This window comes from Dromiciops gliroides, chromosome 3 (genome assembly GCF_019393635.1).
Source record: "Dromiciops gliroides isolate mDroGli1 chromosome 3, mDroGli1.pri, whole genome shotgun sequence".
NCBI lineage: Eukaryota > Metazoa > Chordata > Mammalia > Microbiotheria > Microbiotheriidae > Dromiciops > Dromiciops gliroides.
In genome coordinates this window covers 555,255,626-555,273,960 of record NC_057863.1, presented here as the reverse complement: position 1 = coordinate 555,273,960, position 18,335 = coordinate 555,255,626, and the positions used below count along the sequence as shown (strand labels likewise).

General features: G+C 37.2%; 1 pseudogene; it reads right to left on the bottom strand.

Moving 5' to 3' along the window:
• Positions 1–3,868: 3,868 nt before the first annotated feature.
• LOC122747938 lies at positions 3,869–4,772 on the bottom strand (annotated as a pseudogene).
• Between the last annotated feature and the right edge of the window lie 13,563 nt (positions 4,773–18,335).

The following is an 18,335-nucleotide window of genomic DNA, read 5'->3' as shown; positions in this document are numbered from 1 at the left end:
GTTTGGTATATTAAAATGACAATAAAACATTTTAAGTTTCTTTGATGGCTGGCTTAGATGATGTAGAGGAGGAGGAAGAAGAGAAAAAGATGGACAAAGTGTGTCAATGTTAGCCTGATTTTTATAAAACATATCTTTCAAGATTGATTTTACATTATTCCCTCTACTCCCATGCTTTCAGTATCATAAACTAACTGGCATACTGGTTATTACCTCTACATGACACTGCATCTTCTCCCTCTGTTTCCCTCCACAAGTTGTCTCCTAATTATAATTATTTCCTTTATCTCTGCCTCTTCCAGATGCAGATTCCTTCTTAATTTTCCTGTAAATCTTAGCTTCTATGTTACATATGAAGTCTTCACTGATACCCCACCCTAACTTTTCATAGTCATAGTACAAAAATTACTTAATATTTGCATTGTATTTATTTGTGTTCACTTATTTTGTTTTTGGTTTCTGGATTTTTTTTGTTGAGGCAATTGGGGTTAAATGATTTGCTCAGGGTCATACAGCTAGTGTCAAGTGTCTGAGAACGGATTTGAACTCAGGTCCTCCTGAATCCAGGGCCTATGCTTTATCCACTGTGCCACCTAGCTGCCACCATGTTCACTTATTTTGAAAATGATTTTACTCCCTGATCAAAACATAAGCTTTTAGCTGTAATTATTAGTCTAATCTTTTTTTTCTTTTTATTCCCATTGCATGACAAAGTATGTTTCTCCTTTTAGAAATGATAAATTCTCAACAAAATGAATTGGCATCCCATGCATGTTCTGCTTCTGTGCAAGATAGAATTATGCAGACTATATAGACCTATGTGGTCCAGACCTTAGCCTAATTAGCCAAATTCAGAACTAGCCAAATGGTTGAACCCAAAGTGTAGTAATTATTGAATCAAGATGAGATTCTATGAAGGCTTCTAATGGAGTATTCTGAGATATATCCTCGGTACAAAATGTTTTATTGATGATGCTGATAAAGATATAGGTGGACTTCTTATCAGATTTGCAAATGGCACAATGCTGAGAAGTGATCAATAATATATTAGACAGCAGATTCAGCATAAAAAGAGATCTTAGCAAGAAAAAAAAGACTGAATTGAATATGTTGCAATAAAATAGGGGTAAGTGTAAAACCTTCACCTGGTTAACAAATCAACTGTATCAAGAAAATCGCATTTATAAGTTAGAATTGAGGGATACATGTCTATATAGCAGTTAGCATTGAATAGTCCCTGTTTTTTGAAGATCTTTAAACTCAATATGATTCAGCATTGTGACATGGCACCCCAACCCCCGATAAAAGCAAATGTAATCTTAGTCTGCATGACAACATAAAATGTGGCCAGTACAGAGAAAGTATTATGGTAAACTAGTGTCAAACTCAAATTGAAATGGGGCACCTAAACCATGCATCCCTGTAGGCTACACAATAACTTAGAAAACCAAAAATTAACATTATCTATATTCTATTGTATTTTTATTTTTTTTTTCATTCTGGCTCAGCATGATAGAGTGCAGGGTAAATTGAGTGACATCTCTAGTTTATATTGGTTGAGTATTGTGGGCATTACAGTTTAAGGAGAGCATAAACCACAATGTGGACTTGAAAGGGTAACCAGACTTCTAGAGGACTGAAAACCGTGCCATATCAAAATTGACAGAAGTAATTGGGGATGGTTAGTTTTAAATGAATGAAAGAAGGAAGGAAGGAAGGAAGGAAGGAAGGAAGGAAGGAAGGAAGGAAGGAAGGAAGGAAGGAAGGAAGGAAGGAAGGAAGGAAGGAAAGAAGGAAGGAAGGAGGGAGGGAGGGAGGGAGGGAGGGAGGAAGGAAGGAAGGAAGGAAGGAAGGAAGGAAGGAAGGAAGGAAGGAAGGAAAGAAAGAAAGAAAGAAAGAAAGAAAGAAAGAAAGAAAGAAAGAAAGAAAGAAAGAAAGAAAGAAAGAATCTGTAATAAGAGCTATCCCAAAGTAAAAGTTCTATGTGGTTGCTATGGTTGCTTTGAGGTTACCTCTTGTATAACTGGTCTACATATGAGTCACCAGCTAGTGATGATCAAGTTTGAAAGTCCTCTGTTTGTTCTGTCATGTCTTGGATAACTATCATAGGCATATATTGCCAGAAGGTTACTCATATCAAGCTAGCATATACTCACTTTGGTATTGCTCAGAAAGCCAACTTTACTGGTTCCATTTTCTTTCAATTAGCATTATACCTCTATTTCTTCATTTTCTGTGATATGTGAAATGGGAAGCTGCTTCATCCCCAGGGGATTAACATCAATGTGAACCTATTTAGTGCCAGTATTTAGGAATACAGGAAGACTGTGATTTTATCCACGCACTGGTATGAGAATTATATCCACCCACATAGATAGCATTCCTAGATAACAGTAGCTAAGCCCTAGGGAATTACTTTAAGCACAGTGTTTTGCAAAGTATGGTTGGGGACAACTGAAGGTCCCAGAAACTCTTTTAGGGGTCCAAAAGATCAAATATCTTTTTATAATACTCAACCATTTTAATTTTAATATAGTAAATATCAATAAATATAACCTACATAAACAAAAGCTTTGGAGGATGTTTTATGGTTTTCAAGAGTATAAAGGATTCTTGAGACCAAAAAAATTTGAAACTAGCAGTCTAAGGCAATAGAGCTTAATTAACATATAAAGGACCTTACCTCTCAGTCCTAGAGGTCAGTTATTTCTGATATCTTTTTAAAAGTTCTTCTAAGGGACATTTCATTTTTCCCAGATAAGTTTGAAAAGCCAGAAGCATTGGCTCAGAATTCCTCTTCTTCTCTGATAGAAAGAACAACGTAAATTCTATATACATTCAGGGTATAGAAGAATCAGAAACAGTACAACTTCTGTAAACTTCTAGAATACTCCCTTTGTTCATCATACTGTTATCTTTATTTCTCTATAACTTTTCTCTGTCTTATGCCTAAATGCCATCCATGATAAACTGTGTTTATAATTATTCATGCATTATTATATTATAATAATATAATATAATTTATTCATATAATATAACGTTTTATATTATAATTATAGTATTGTTTATATTATCTATTATTATGTGACAAAGCAAACATGTCCTACATTTGGCTTTCTTGCTATTTTCTACATTTTTTCCCACCTGTTGTCGAATTAGCTATAATTATTTGACCAAGTGCCTTGAAGTTTGCTGCCAATATCTGATTTTTTTTGGATAGATGTCCATTATGGAAGGTGGCAAAGCAAAGCAAATAAAATTAAAAGGATCAAACATGTAAAAATTGGGTGTAAGAAATAGAAACACCCAATTTAATTCTAAGTGCCTTAACATCAATTCAAGCCCCAACATAGAAGGGTGATGTCAAGGAAACCAAATCTTTTCTTACCCACCACCTCCAAACATGAAATTATAATTCATATCCAAATCCTTATCTTCCCACTCCTCTAGCTCCACCTTGCCTCCTTCCCCCCAGTTACAAACCCATCATTTTTTTGGGAGGGGCAATAAGAGTTAAGTGACTTGCCCAGAGTCACACCGCTAGTGAGGGTCAAGTGTCTGAGGTCAGATTTGAACTCAGGTCCCCCTGAATCCAGTGCCAGTGCTTAATCCACTGCAGCACTTAGCTGGCCCTAGGAAACACATCATAAATCTTCTCCCCTCCCTACAAAGTATTCAGCCAGAACCACGTGGCACAAAGGGTAATGGGAACTTGGGAACTCAGTGTGTGTCAACATGAGGCCCAAAGACTTCTACACTCCCATGCTTATTTTTCTTCTGTGATTAGTAGTAACTTAGGATTCTGTACAAGCAGGAAGAAATAAGATGAAAGGAAGGTAGGAACAGAGGAGATCTCTAAATATTGTCTTCATAGGGCCCCAAACTGCAAAACCAACTCTTCTTTTGCATGAACCCGAATCTGAGAAAGTGCAGTATAGGCATAAGCAGTTGTTCTGGAGGCCTGCTGCAAATCTGTAAAGGGGATAGGGTCACTGGCTAGCACTTGGTAGGGTTGGTTGGTGTGAGAATTGGAATGACACCCCCTGCTGGGAGGGACATTGTGAGTCCTGGCCATGAAAAGAAAGCATGTGGCTTTAGCATCTGGAAGTGATGTCTGCTACCTGTGGGACCTGTCAATCACAGTTACCAGCCAATTAGCTTGGACGTGTGTGTGTGTGTGTGTGTGTGTGTGTGTGTGTGTGGACAGCCTCGTTTCCTGTTTCACAGGTGGGTTCTGGCTGGATGGGAGCTTGATGGCAGAGAAAGGCAGGAGAGAGAGAACAGGAAAATCTCGTACTTTATCCATGTGTTTCTCTTTACTAACCCTAATATACCTTAATAAATACTTAAAAGTCTAAACTCTTGCTAAAGCTTCTAATTTAAGGTGACCACTCATTAGATTTTAGACATCATAGCTAGAATTTTAGGCCCTTACACTGGTCAGTGATGGCAGTGGTGGCAGCTTTTTCCAATGAGTCAAGCTACTGCTCAGGACAGCCAGTCAGGTACCATATTGTCTTGCTTGGTCCATGTACTCATGTTGCTCCATGCCCTGGGAATCTGCTGCTGATTCATCAATGATGTTGCTGGCTGCCTTGGCAAGGACAGAAGACAGCAGGGCCTATTCATCTATAGGACGCAGGCAGAATGTGCTACGTGGGTTCTGCTCCATTTAGAGTCTTGGTTGGGGGACTTCTGGGGTCCAGAAGTAGCTTCTGCTCCTCTCGATCCTGGTCTGAGTCCTTGTTGTCACTGCTACAGTGGCATCCCATGGTGGGGGCTAATTCTGGGAGCTCAGATCTAGGGGATCTGCTACCAACAGGAACCCTTTCTCATCACATGACCCAGGGCCATGGCCTGCAGGCTCCCACTGTCCATGCTGCCACCAGGGCAGTAGGCTCCAATGTCTGATTTTAAATAGCAAGTCCCCTCAGGTGTTTTCCATGAAGTCATTTAAAGAATTGCAATCTCCAATCCACTTCTCACCTCATCTTTTCCTCTTACCATGACCCAACACTTGGTGTTTCCTGTCTACAGCTCAAATCTTTAACTATTTCTTGCCTTTTTCTAATCATGTATAATTCATTTGCTTCCATCTACATGTGTACACTCTTGTCCCAGTCAATGGCTCTTCTTAACATTATTCTACAGTGCTAGGTATACCCCTTTTTTGGGATCCACTGCTCCCTCTGAATGGATTATACCATCCACACCTTCATCTATTGACACCTTAATTCTGTAAAGGCCTAAATAATTTTAATTGTGTTTTGCCTAATTTAGCTATTGAAAAGATTTTCCAGTTTCTCAGTGAGCTCCTTGGGGAAGGATTATGCCTTTTCACTGTAGTGGATTTCTCTCTCTCTCTCCTCTCCTCTCTTAACTCAACTGTTGTGGTTAAATACATTTTGTTCTAATAGCTCATTTTCCATGTGTTGGGCCATCTATCAGTGATATTGCTTTGGGAGACAAACATATCACAATTTAACTACAGAGTCTGTAACACTCTGATCATGCATAAACAAGAGCAGTGGAGCATGTGCAGAGATTACCCAGAGACCGAAATCAACAACCTAAAAAAGTAGGTTTATGGATTTTGTTTTTCCTTTGCCAAGGAGATAAGTGAATTTTGAACCCAAATTAGGGGATCAGTATAAGTATGCTACAGGGCCAATGGAGGATACTAGGGAGGCAGTCTGGAAAGCTGGATAGAACTTGGGACTATGTGTCAGAGAGCGGAATTGTAGAGCCATTTATTGCTACTAAATCATCATGTGATTTTAGGAACTTGATCTCAGGGCCACTGTTTTGTTATCTTTAAAATATTGGGGTTGAAATGAATACCCTCTAAGGTACCTTTTGAGTTGAAGCTCTATTGTTTTAGAAGAACTAAGATTTTAGGAGACAAATGTCTGGAAGGCAGTTGGATATGTGAGAATTGGAGTCAGAAGAGAGGCTGGGACGATATAGGTAGATTTGAGAAGTATTATAGAGATAGTACAACTTGGTAGCACAGTAGATAGAATATCAGGCATGGATTTGGAAAGACTTGAGTTTAAATTTGTTCTCACACACTTACTAGTTATATGACCCTGGACAATTCACTTCTCTCTGACTCAATTTCCTCATCTGTAAGAGGAGGTGGAGAAGGAAATGTCAAACTAGTATCTTTCCAAGAAAATCCCAAATGGGGTGATGAAGAGTTGAATACAACTTAAAAGACTAAACAACAATCAAAAAAATATCTTTGGGATATAAACTTAATGGTGGTATTGCTGGGTCAAAGGTTATGTGTGTCTTTATAACCATTTGGGCAAAGTTCAAAATTGTTCTCCAGAATAATTGAATTAGTTCGCAATTCCATCAACAGTGCTTTGGTATCTCAATTCTCCCATATCCCCTTGAACATTTGTTATTTTCCTTTTATGTGATATTAAACAGTTTGATAGGTGTGAAGTGGCAATTCGCATTTCTCTAATCAACAGGGATTTAGAGCATTTTTTTATATGACTAAAGATATTTTTGCTTTCTTTATCTGAAAACTGCCTGGTCATATCATTTGACTGTTTATAAATAGGAGAATGCCTTCTATTTTTTATAAAGTTGACTCAGTTCTCCATAGATTTGAGAAATGAGACCTTTATCAAACAATGCAATTTTCAATTATGATTACTAACCATATTTCTCTCCATCCTATTTCTCTAATTGTTGCCATTCTCTTGGATGAAGTTTTTGATTGTTCTTATGATTTGTTTTTTGACCCAATCATTTTTTTAGGATGAGATTATTTAGTTTCCATTTCATTTTTGGTCTGTCTTTCCATTGCCCTTTATTACAAATAATTTTTATTAAACTAGGATCTGAAAAGTATGCCTTTATTATTTCTGCCTTTTTGCATTTGGCTGTGAGGTCTTTATGTGCTAATACATGGTCAATTTTTTGTGTATATGCCATGTGCCACTGAAAAAAAGGTATATTCTTTTCTATTCCCATTCACTTTTTTCCAGAGGTCTATCTTGTTTAATTTTTCTAAAATTCTATTCACCTCCTTAACTTCTTTTTTATTAATTTTGTGGTTAGATTTATCTAGTTCTGAGAGGGGGAGGTTGAGGTCCCCTACTAATGTAGTTTTGCTATCCATTTCTTCCTGTAACTCACTTAAAGTCTTGAAGAATTTGGATGCTGTACCACTTGGTGCATACATGTTCCGTATTGATATTAATGCATTATCTATAGTACCTTTTAGCAAGGTGTAGTTTCCTTCCTTATCTCTTAATTAGATCAAATTTTTGCTTCTGCTTTGGCTGAAACAAGGATTGCTACATCACTTTCTTTACTTCAGCTGAAGAATAATATATTATGCTTCAGCCCTTTACCTTTACTCTGTACGTATCTCTCTACTTCAAATGTGTTTCATGTAAACAACATATTGTAGGTTTTTAATCCATTCTGCTATTTATTTCTGTTTTATAGGAGAGTTCATCCAATTCACATTCACAGTTGATTACTAACTATGTATTTTCCCTGCATCCTATTTTTCCTTTGTTTGTATTTTTCTCTTTCCTTTTCACCTTTCTCTTCTCACTAGTGTTTGGTTCTGGCCACCTCAGTCTTCACTTGCTTCTATCAGCCCTACCTCCTTTCCTCTTTCAATTCCTGATTTTGCCCTTCCTTCCATCATTCTTACCTCCTTTTTTGTCCCTTCCCCTTTTCCCACCTAGTTTTAACCTCCCTTCTCTCAGCACCCCACCCTTTTCTTTCGTCTTTCCCATTTTACTTCACTATAGGGTAACATAGAATGCTATACCCAATTGAGTGTGTATGTTATTCATTCTTTGAGCCAAATCAGATGAAAGTAAGTTCAAAACACTGATTACTCTTCCTTTCTTTCCCTCTCTTTTAATAGGTCTTTTGTGCCTCTTCATATGATGTGATTTACCCCATTCTGACTTCCCTTTCCTCTCCCAGTAAAATACTTTTTGTTTCCCCTTAAGGTTTGATTTTTTTAATATTTTCACATCAGAATTAAATTATACCCATACCTTCTGTATATATGTAGTCCACCTATATGCCTTAATAAAGATGCAGCTCTTGGGAAGCTAGCTGGTGCAATGGATAAAGCACAGGCCCTAGATTCAGGAGGACCTGAGTTCAAATCCAACCTCAGACAAGGGACACTTATTAGCTGTGTGACCCTGGGCAAGTCACTTAACCCTCATAGTCTCACTAAATAAATAAATAAAATGAAAAAAAATAAATATACAGCTCTCAGGAGTTACAAGTATGGTTTTCCCACGTAGGGATGCAAACATTTTAACCTTATTGAATATCATGTTTTGTTTTATCACTTTTTACCTTTTCATGTGTCTCTTGAGCCTTGTATTTGTAGATTAAATTTTCCATTCAATTCTGGGCTTTTTATTAAAAAAGCTTTAAAGTCTCCTAATTCATTGAAATCCATCTTTTCCCCTGAAAGATTATGATTAATTTTGCTCAGTAGTAAATTCTTGGTTGTAATATTACTTCCTTTGCCTTCCAGAATATCATATTCTAAGCCCTGCAATTCTTTAATGTTGAAGCTGCCAGGTCATGTATTATTCTGATAGTTGTTCCTTGATATGTAAATTGTTTCTCTCTGACTAATTGCAGTATTTTCTTCTTTACTTGATAGTTCTGGAATTTAGCTTCACTTTCCTTGGCATTTTCTTTTGGGGGTCTCTTTCAGGAGGTGATCAGTTGATTCTTTTTTAAGGGGGCAAAAATTCTACCTATGATGTCTAAAATCCAATGAGTGGTCACCTTAAATTAGAAAATGTATAGTACCAGTCTTTGGGCATTAAATATTTATTAAAGTATATTAGCAGTAAGTAAAGAGAAACACGTGGATCAGGTATGAAATGAGCTGTTCTCCCTATCCTGCCTGTCTCTTGCTCCCCTACCAGAGTCTCTGATTCAAAGGCCTACTTGCTCCTCAGCTTCTCTCCACAGCCTCCTGAGAAACCAGAAACAGGGCCATCCACACACAGCACTCCAAGTTAATTTGCTGGTAACACTGATTGACAGGACCCAAGAGCAAAAATCACTTCCTAATGCCAAACTGACCTTTGAAACCCCAGAAAAGGTCACTTCCAGAAGCTAAAGTCACATGGTTTCTTTTCAGCCCAGAGTCACATGGTTTCTTTTCACCATATTCCTCCCAGCAGGGGGTGTCATCCTAATTTTCACAGTCTCCCCTGTGCTTCATGCAAAGAAACATCATTTCTTCACATCAAGCAATAACATTAAAGATGCTTATGACTAAGTAAAGGGAATGAAAAGAGAGAAAAAGAAATTGAGTGACGCATTGACAAAGGCTAAAGGGGGTACTCCTCTACTAGCAGGTGGACATCACAAGCAGAAAAACTAAAGGGGCACTCCCCTTTAGTAAGTGGACATTATAAACAGTGTATACAATGTGGAAAAGGAAAACAGGAAAATATCCATATATGTCTTTGGAAATCTTTTCTCAGATGATTCTTGAGATGTCCTCTGCGTGTAGTTCTGGAATGGATGTCTTTCCAGGTGTTTCAGATGTATGGATGCTGGTAATCAGTCAGGAAAATTTCCTACAAAATTGAGCTTAACACAACTTTAAATAGCTTTGGCAATAATAAAATCAAACAATGAGAGTTATCAAAAACATGTCTAAGGAAATTCAGAATATTAGTTGTTACACATGAAACACATATGACATCAAACAATCTGATATAGGTTATATACGTACAATCCACAAGTGCTCTTTTTAGCAGTTTTTTCTATGGGGGTGGATAATATGCTTCATCATTAGTCCCTTGGGATTGTCTTGGATCGTTGTATTGCTGAGTGTAGTTAAGTCATTCACAATTGTTCATAGAATAATACTGCTGGCACTATGCACAATGTCCTCCCAGTTCTGCTTACTTCACTATACATCAGTTAATATGAGACTTTCCAGATTTTTCTGGTATCATATTGTTAGTTATTTCCAATAGAACAATACCATTCCACTACAATCATATACCACAGCTTCTTTAGTCATTCCTCAATTGATGGACATTCCCTTGATTCCCAATTCTTAGCCACCACAGAGAGTTGCTATAAATATATTTTTCACAATTTTCCCCCTTTTTTCTTTTTCATGATTACTATTGTTAATTATTTCCCTCCATCTCATTCCCTTCGCCATGATATTTACTCTAGTATTTATCTTCTTTAACCCTATCCCTCTTCAAAATGGATTTGCTACTGTCCATCCTCTACCCCAATCTGCTCTCCCTTCTTTTGCCGCTCTCTCTTTATCCCCTTCCCCTCCTATTTTCCTGCAGGGTTAGATAGATTATTCCACCAAATTGAGTGTCTATGTTATTCACTCCTTGAGCCAATTTTTATGAGATTGGGTCTTTGAGCCAATTCTGATGAGTGTTAGGCTCATTTACTGCCCAGATTAAATAAATTATTCCACGCAATTGGATGCGTGTGTTCATCCCTACTTGAGGAAACTCTGTTGAATTTAAGATCTTTAGCCTATTTTAATGAGTGTAAAATTCATTTACTGCTCTACTCCTCCCCCTTCCCTTCCCCTACTCTGTTTCTTTCATATGGGATTTCACCCCATACTACATCTTCCCTACCTCCTCACCTAGTTCATTCCCCTCACCCCTCAATTTAACCCTAAAGATATCTTCATGGGGCAGCTAGGTGACACAGTGCACAAAGCATCCACCCTGGACCCAGGGGGACCCCAGCCAAAACCCAGGCTCAGACACAAGACAATCACCCACTGCATGACCCCAGGTATGTCCCACAACTCCAATTTTTTATGGTTCTCTAAGGTCTTGTATTTGAAAGTCAAATATTACATTCAGTTCAGGTCTTTTCATCAAGAGTACCTGAGGGGCAGCTAGATGGCGCAGTGGATAGAGTATTGGCCCTGGATTCAGAATGACCTGAGTTCAAATTTGGCCTCAGACACTTGAAACTTACTAGCTGTGTGGCCCTGGCCAAGTCACTTAACCCCAATTGCCTCACCAAAAAAAAAAAAAAAAAAAGAGTACTTGAAAGTCCTCTTTTTTATTGATGCCCTATCTTTTCCTCTGAAAAAATTATGCTGAGTTTTGCTTGATATGTAATTCTTGGTTGTAATCTCAATTCCTTTGCCCTCTAGAATATCATATTCCATTCCCCTTGGGTCCTTTATTGTAGAAGCTGTGAGATCTTCTGCTATCCTGACTGGTGCTCCACAGTACTTGAATTCTTTCTTTTTGGCATCTTGCAATATTTTCTCCTTGATCTGAGAGTTCTATAATTTGGTTATAATATTCCTAGGAGTTTTCTTTTTGGGATCACTTTCAGGAGGTGATCAGTGGATTATATCAATTTCTATTTTACATTCTGCTTCTAGAATATCAGGGCAATGATTCCCTGACAGTTTTTTGGAAGGTGATATCTAAGCTCTTTCCTTGATCATGGTTTTCAGGTAGACCAATAATTTCAAACAATCTCTCCTGCACATATTTTCCTGGTCAGCAGTTTTTCCATATTGCCTTCTCTTTTTTTTTTTATTCATTTATATTTGCTTTATTGTTTCTTGGTTTCTCATAAAATCACTAGCTTTCATTTGTTCAATTGTAATTCTTAGGCAATTGTTTTCATCAGAGAGCTTTTGTAGCTCTTTTTCCACTTGGCCAATTTGGCTTTTCAAGCTGTTGACTTTTTTCTCATGTCTTTCCTGCATCACCCTCATTTCTCTTTCCATTTTTTCCTCTAACTCTCTAACTTTATCTTAAAAGTCCTTTGTGAGTGCCTCTATGGCCTGAGACTAATTCATATTTTTCTTGGAAGCTTTATATATAGGGGCACTGACATTGAAATCTTCCCCTAAGGGTGCACCTCAATCTTCCTTTTCACTAAAGAAACTTTCTATGGTCCTCACCTTTCTCTGTTGGCTCATCTTGCCTTCCTTTTACCTAACTTTTAGCTCCTTAAAGTGGGACACTTTTTCCAGGCTGCAGTATCCCCAAGCTTCAGAAGATCCCAGGTGGTATGATTTAAAGAGGAGCATGTTCTTCACTCGCCTGGCCTGTTCCCTGGTCCATAGATGACCCCAGACCAACTTGCTAATCAGCCAGGTTTGTGTTTTGTGGTTTTCAGCTGAGGAGCCTGTGTCCCTTGCCCACCTGGGTCACTGCTACTCAAGCCTACCTCCTGGTTCCCACCAGGGGTGAAAAAACCAAGTTCTTCCTCAGCAGCAGCAGAGACCATGGTAATCTACCCCCTTCCAAGGGCTCAGCCCTCTCACCAGACTGTGAACTTAGTTCTAGATGACACTAGTGCTCCACGTATTCAGAGGCTCGGGGGGGGGGGGGGCGGGTTTCTTTCTCTGGCAAGGCCTTCCTGGGTGACTATGAGGTTGGGCTCCACTCCTGTCTTAGTGCAGCAGCTCCCTCCTTCCAACCTTACGAACTGTCCTTGGTTGAAGGATGATTTCAGTACATTTTTCTGTGGGTTTTCCTGCTCAAGGAATTGTCCTATGACATTATTTGGATTTTTTTTTTGGAGTGATTGTGTCATGAGTTCAAGAGCTCACTGCCTTTCCTCCACCATCTTAGCTCAGCCCCTATATACTTTTCTTCTGTATTTGTTGTCTCTCCTTTACTTAGCTTGTGACTCTTTTTTCATAATTATATCACTTTCATTTAATTTCCAAATTTTTCCTCTATTTCTAATCTGATGTTTAAAATTTTTTGAGGTCTTCCAATTCAACCTAAGACCAATTCACATCTGTCTTTGTGGTATTGGATAATTTTTTTTTTACTTTGTTTTTTCTCAGTTTGTGTTTTGATCTTCTCTGTCATCATAGTAAATTTATTTGAACACATTCTTTGTTTTTGTTGTTTTGGGCATACTTTTTCACTTTATTTCCTAACATTTAACTTTATGTTATAGTTGTGTTCTGCTCACATGGTAGAGAGATCAGTGTCAAAAGTCTGAGATGTTTCATACTGATGTTTCAGGGCTAGTTCTGGGATTCCGTAAGTTTTCAGTTCTTTCAAGGTGATATGACCTAAGAAAACACGTGGTCACTGCTTTTCTGGCCTGTGCTCTATCCTGTTAATTTCCTGAACCACTTTTTTTTTTTCCTCCCTACAACTATTTTCATAATCCCTCATTTCCCTGTGACTATAGGCTTTAGCATGCTAGGGCCTCTCTTCACCCTGAGATTGCTTACCCAGAATTGCATGTGGGCAATACAACATAAGCATCCTATAGCTTTATCCAAATCATTGATAGGAAACCTTATGTAATATTTAAATAATACAAAACTAAGCAACATGAGATAAAAAGAATAAAAAACCTAAGGGTAGAATGATGGATCAAGTTTAAAAAGATGAATTTTTGGGCTATAACCAAAATGATCTTTATTAAGTGTAGACAAGAAAATAAATAAGAGAAGCCATCCAGAGCAATGGAGATATAACAAGACTTTATTTTTGAATGTGTTCTTTATGTTTTGGTAGATCACCAATCCAAAATTATGCCCATGCCAAAGAAAAGAGGAAAAAAGAAAAAGAAAAAATCCGAAATAAAAGCAAAACATAACATGATCTTGAGTTTCATTGTATTAACAATGAGATAGTTTCAGGATATTTTGCCATGTTCACACAACATCTAGAGGACGCTTCTGGATGATACCTTTTAAAAGAATGCTCAATAATATGGGGTATTTCTAGTCCTTCCAGTCCAGAAGGATTGTAAAGGGAATGTGAATTATGTCACATTCTTTTGAACAGAGGAACTACAGAAAAGCCAGAATAAGAAGAGACTTAATTTTAGGTTCTTCAAATATTTGAAGAACTGTCATGTTGCAGAGTTTAGATTTATTATTCTTAGCCTCACAGGACAAAACTAATGGCAACAGGAAAATCTTAGAGAAACTGATTCTGAAAGTCTCATTACTTGGCAGGAAGGGAAAGATTACAATGTGAATGTGAATTAGCAGCAGAAGATCTGATAATGGTAAAATCCCTGATCATTTAGAAAGGCAAAATTCCCAGAAAATTTGAACCATCTAAAACTGGAATGGGCTATTTCAGGAAGTAACTTGTTCTGACTAAAGCAAGCTTCTGACAAGGAGTTAGATGACTACCTGTATATGTTGTAGAAGAGGAAAAGAGGATTCTTCTTCAAATACTTAAACCAGATGTCTTCTTTTTATTTTATTTTATTTATTTATTTATTCATTTGTTTTTTTTTTGTTTATTTATTTATCTATTTATTCATTTATTTATTTTGTGGGACAATGAGAGTTAAGTGACTTGCCCAGGATCACACAGCTAATAACTGTCAAGTGCCTGCAATTAGATTTGAATTCAGGTCCTCATGAATCCTGGGCCAGTGATTTATCCACTATGCCACCTAGCTGCCACCTAGCTGCCACCCCCTAGTGTCTTTTAATTGTGAAATTCTATGATCCTTGGAATGTATGCTCTAAACAATTTGAAGGGAGAGAAGGAAAAGGAGAGAGGAGAGAGGAGAGAAGAGAGAGAATAGGGGAAGGGAGGGAGAAAGAGAGACAGAGACAAAGGGAGACACAAAAAAATGCGGGATACAGAGAAAGACATAGAAATTGTATCAGAGACAGAGAAAGGGGGCAGGGAGAAAGGGAAAGGGATCACTTTCCCAATTGTGGGACAAGGGTGCCTGTGAAGTGAAAGTAATTAGGAAAAGCCTTCAAATGGAGGGATTATGAGTAAGACTTTGAAAGAAGGATCACATTCACATTACTCAGTATTATTACTGGTGTGAGTATTACTCAATAGTGTCCAAGAACGATGAATCAAATGTCAGATTCTAATCAGTTTTTCTATGTGGGAATGTAGATCTCAGTTGCTTTTTCTTTCTACCCTCCAACAACACCAACCACAACCAACCAACAAACAACAACAACAAAAAATGGGTCCCAGAGGGAAAAAAAAGCATGCTTTGACACCTAATGTTTTATGCTGGTCATCTTGAACAAAGAATATTTTGTTCAAATTTGATTATTAGGAGTAAATTGTACCGTTCTGGCATTGGACTTGGTAGTCTTTTGAGGCTGTAAATTACACTGAATCACAGAAAAGCATGTTTTCTCTTATTTTCTTGACATAGTACTTCTAAAAGGAGGAAAAAGTTATGCATTTTCTATCATTCTCTTGAAAACATAAAGTGTTTCAACCAATTATCTCCCCTAGTTCTTCATCAACTCTTTGTATGGGGAGAGCCCCTTGAAATTGCCATGTAGAATGTTGGCATATGTTCTATATTTTATCTAGCTTTTGTTTAATGTCCTCATGGAAAGGAAAAAAAATAATATTTGATTGCCATGGAAACAAACTATGTTTCACATCCAATTTATTCCTACACAAGCTATAATGATAATATGTACCTCTAGATTTGGGGTGGGAGGTGGGGGAAGTTTTGGTAATTTATGTCAATCTAGTAACAAAAGAAAGTGAATCATGCTAGTACACTGCCTCATATTCTGATAAGCTCAGAACCAGTCTTGTGTACTCCAGTGTAGATATTCTTTCAGCTATCCTCCCCACCAGTGCTATGTCTTCCAAACATAAAATTTTGTTCATGATATAGAACAAAGAAAGTTGGATTTAGAATCAGGAGATTTGGGGCAGCTAGGTGACACAGTGGATAAAGTACTGGCCCTGGATTCAAGAGGACCTGAGTTCAAATCTGGCTTCAGGCACCTGACACTTTCTAGCTGTGTGACCCTGGGCAAGTCACTTAACTCTCATTGCCCTAAAAAAAGACATAAAAGAATCAGGAGACTTGGGTTCATAATTTGATTTTGCCACCCATTACATTAACCAAATCATTTAACCTCGTTGGTAAATGGTATGTGTGGGGGGAGAGGGAGGGGCTGCTGAACTAAATGACCTCTAAGGTCCCTTCCACCTCTATGTGCATGATAAACTAATTAAAAATATGCAAAGGCTCACTACAGCCTAAAAAACAAAGTATACCACAGCTAAGTGCTTTCTCTCTCTCTCTCTCTCTCTCTCTCTCTCTCTCTCTCTCTCTCTCTCTCTCTCTCTCTCTCTCTCTCTCTCTGTGTGTGCATTTACTTTCCCATTGCTTTAATAGCTCTTTTCATTCAATACCCCTTCCAGATGTCATATCCTTCATAAAGCTATTCCTTCATTCCTGTGAGTAAATTAATAAAACCTATTTCTCAAATGCTTACTATGTGCATGCCTCTGCTAAATAATGTGTATCCAAAAACAAGTAAGCAACACAGACCTTGTCCTCAAGCAGTTTGCCCTCTAATAAAAGATAGCATATGAAGAAGAGCTAGAGTAAAGAGTTAAGAGGTAGGATGGGTATCTATAAGACTTGATGTTCCCTGGAGCAGCTAGGTGGCATAGTGGATAAAGCACTGGCCCTGGATTCAGGAGGACTTGAATTCAAATCTGGTTTCAGACTTTTGACACTTACTAGCTGTGTGACCCTGGACAAGTCACTTAACCCCCATTGCCCTGAAAAAACAAAACATAAACAAAGAACAAAAAAAAACTATGTTTGCAGCGTTAGAATGGATTTTTTCATATAATATATTGCCTAGAATAACTTGTACTTCTTTCACTTTCCCCAGCATTTTTGTTTTCTGTGTATGTCCTTTCCCCCATAATATTGTTCATTCCTATTAAGCCTTAATAAATACAAATTGAAATTTGTGTTTATCTTTGGCTTCATAGCACCTAACACAGTGTAGGTTTGTTACAAGTATGTTGATTTGAATTTATCAATATGAAACTGAGGTCTTTTTGTTTTCTGTAGTACCAATCATAGGGTTAAGTTCATACTGGGTTGCTGATAAAGGCAGTTTTTCTTGAGTCTGAAGCTATTTACATGGTTTCTCTAGATTATAGCAGTATTGATCCTAAATGACAAGCTTCAACTTTTATTTGTATTTTTCCTGGATATGGCTGAATCTCCAGCTGTGTGGCTTCTGTAGAGAATACAATTTCTCCCTTTATATGGACTGAATAAAAAGCAATATAGAAAACAAAAGAAAACCAAGAGAAGTATTTTGTACTCATTTTTTCTGTATTATAAATGGGTTTCTGAAAAAAAATGTGTGTAATTAAAAGTTGCTATAATATGGATCCAATTTTAAATGAATAGAACCTTTTCCCTTGAATGCAAACATTACTGGCATTATCCTGCTTTAATATATACATAAGAAATATTTGCCAAAAGTGTTATTGAAATTTTAAGCTTCAATGTATATATTTGTGCATAGGTAATATATGTGCATACTATGTACATCTAAATACACAGGTACATATATAGATCCAACAAGGTACCAGAGGCTATGGGGGAACCAATATTCTCATCAATGAATCTTTACACAACAAGCTTTCACTAAAGAAATTCAGAAAGATGGATTCATCTCCTGGATTGAAATGCAATTATTCCCTTGGGTAATAAAACTAGTCAAATTTGAACAGAGACTGATGAAATTATAACCTTCACGTATAATCATGAAAATATGTACCTTTCCAGTGACTGTACTTTAAAGAAAAGTTATCTACAAAATATATGGACAAGTCACAAGATGAAAATAAGTGGTCGACTGACCATATAATCACCCTTCCCTAGTTATGAATGAATAACATTCAGTTTATTTTGAACCTGGCAAAAAAAAAACAAGGCAAAAAACAAATGTCTCATTTTCCCAATTTTGGAAAGTATGCTTTCATGTCCATTGCTATAATTAATTTTGATCATTTCTTCTGTATATATAAAATTCACAATTGCTTTACATTTATTATTTGAAGAGTGGGAACAGCACCAAAGTGGGATATGAGACTGGGGCTAATCCCTATTAACTAGGCCAGATCACCTTTCCTACTATCCCATCAATTTTTGGCTTGTTTTTTTTTGTTGTTGTTGTTGTTTTTACCTGATTCTTGGTGGGGAAAATGGGGTAATTTTTTCTTGTCTGTTTGTTTTTCTTTGTTTTTCCATGCTATGAAATGTGGTCTCTACTTAAATTTCAGGGTTGAATTAAGGGAGAAAATAATAATAGCTAATATTTATCATATCAATTATAAGACAATCATCATGTTCTACCTCCTGCCTAGGTCTTTTCTTCTCAAATGAATTAAATTTATATTAAAAATATTTACATTATCTTTTTACAGAACACTGTGTTGAGTAGTGAGAAATAATATAGGTTAAAATACATACACAGTGAGTTCTCCATTGTGCTTCCTCTAATGCCAGTATTCTTAAGAAATCATACATATGAAAAATAACTA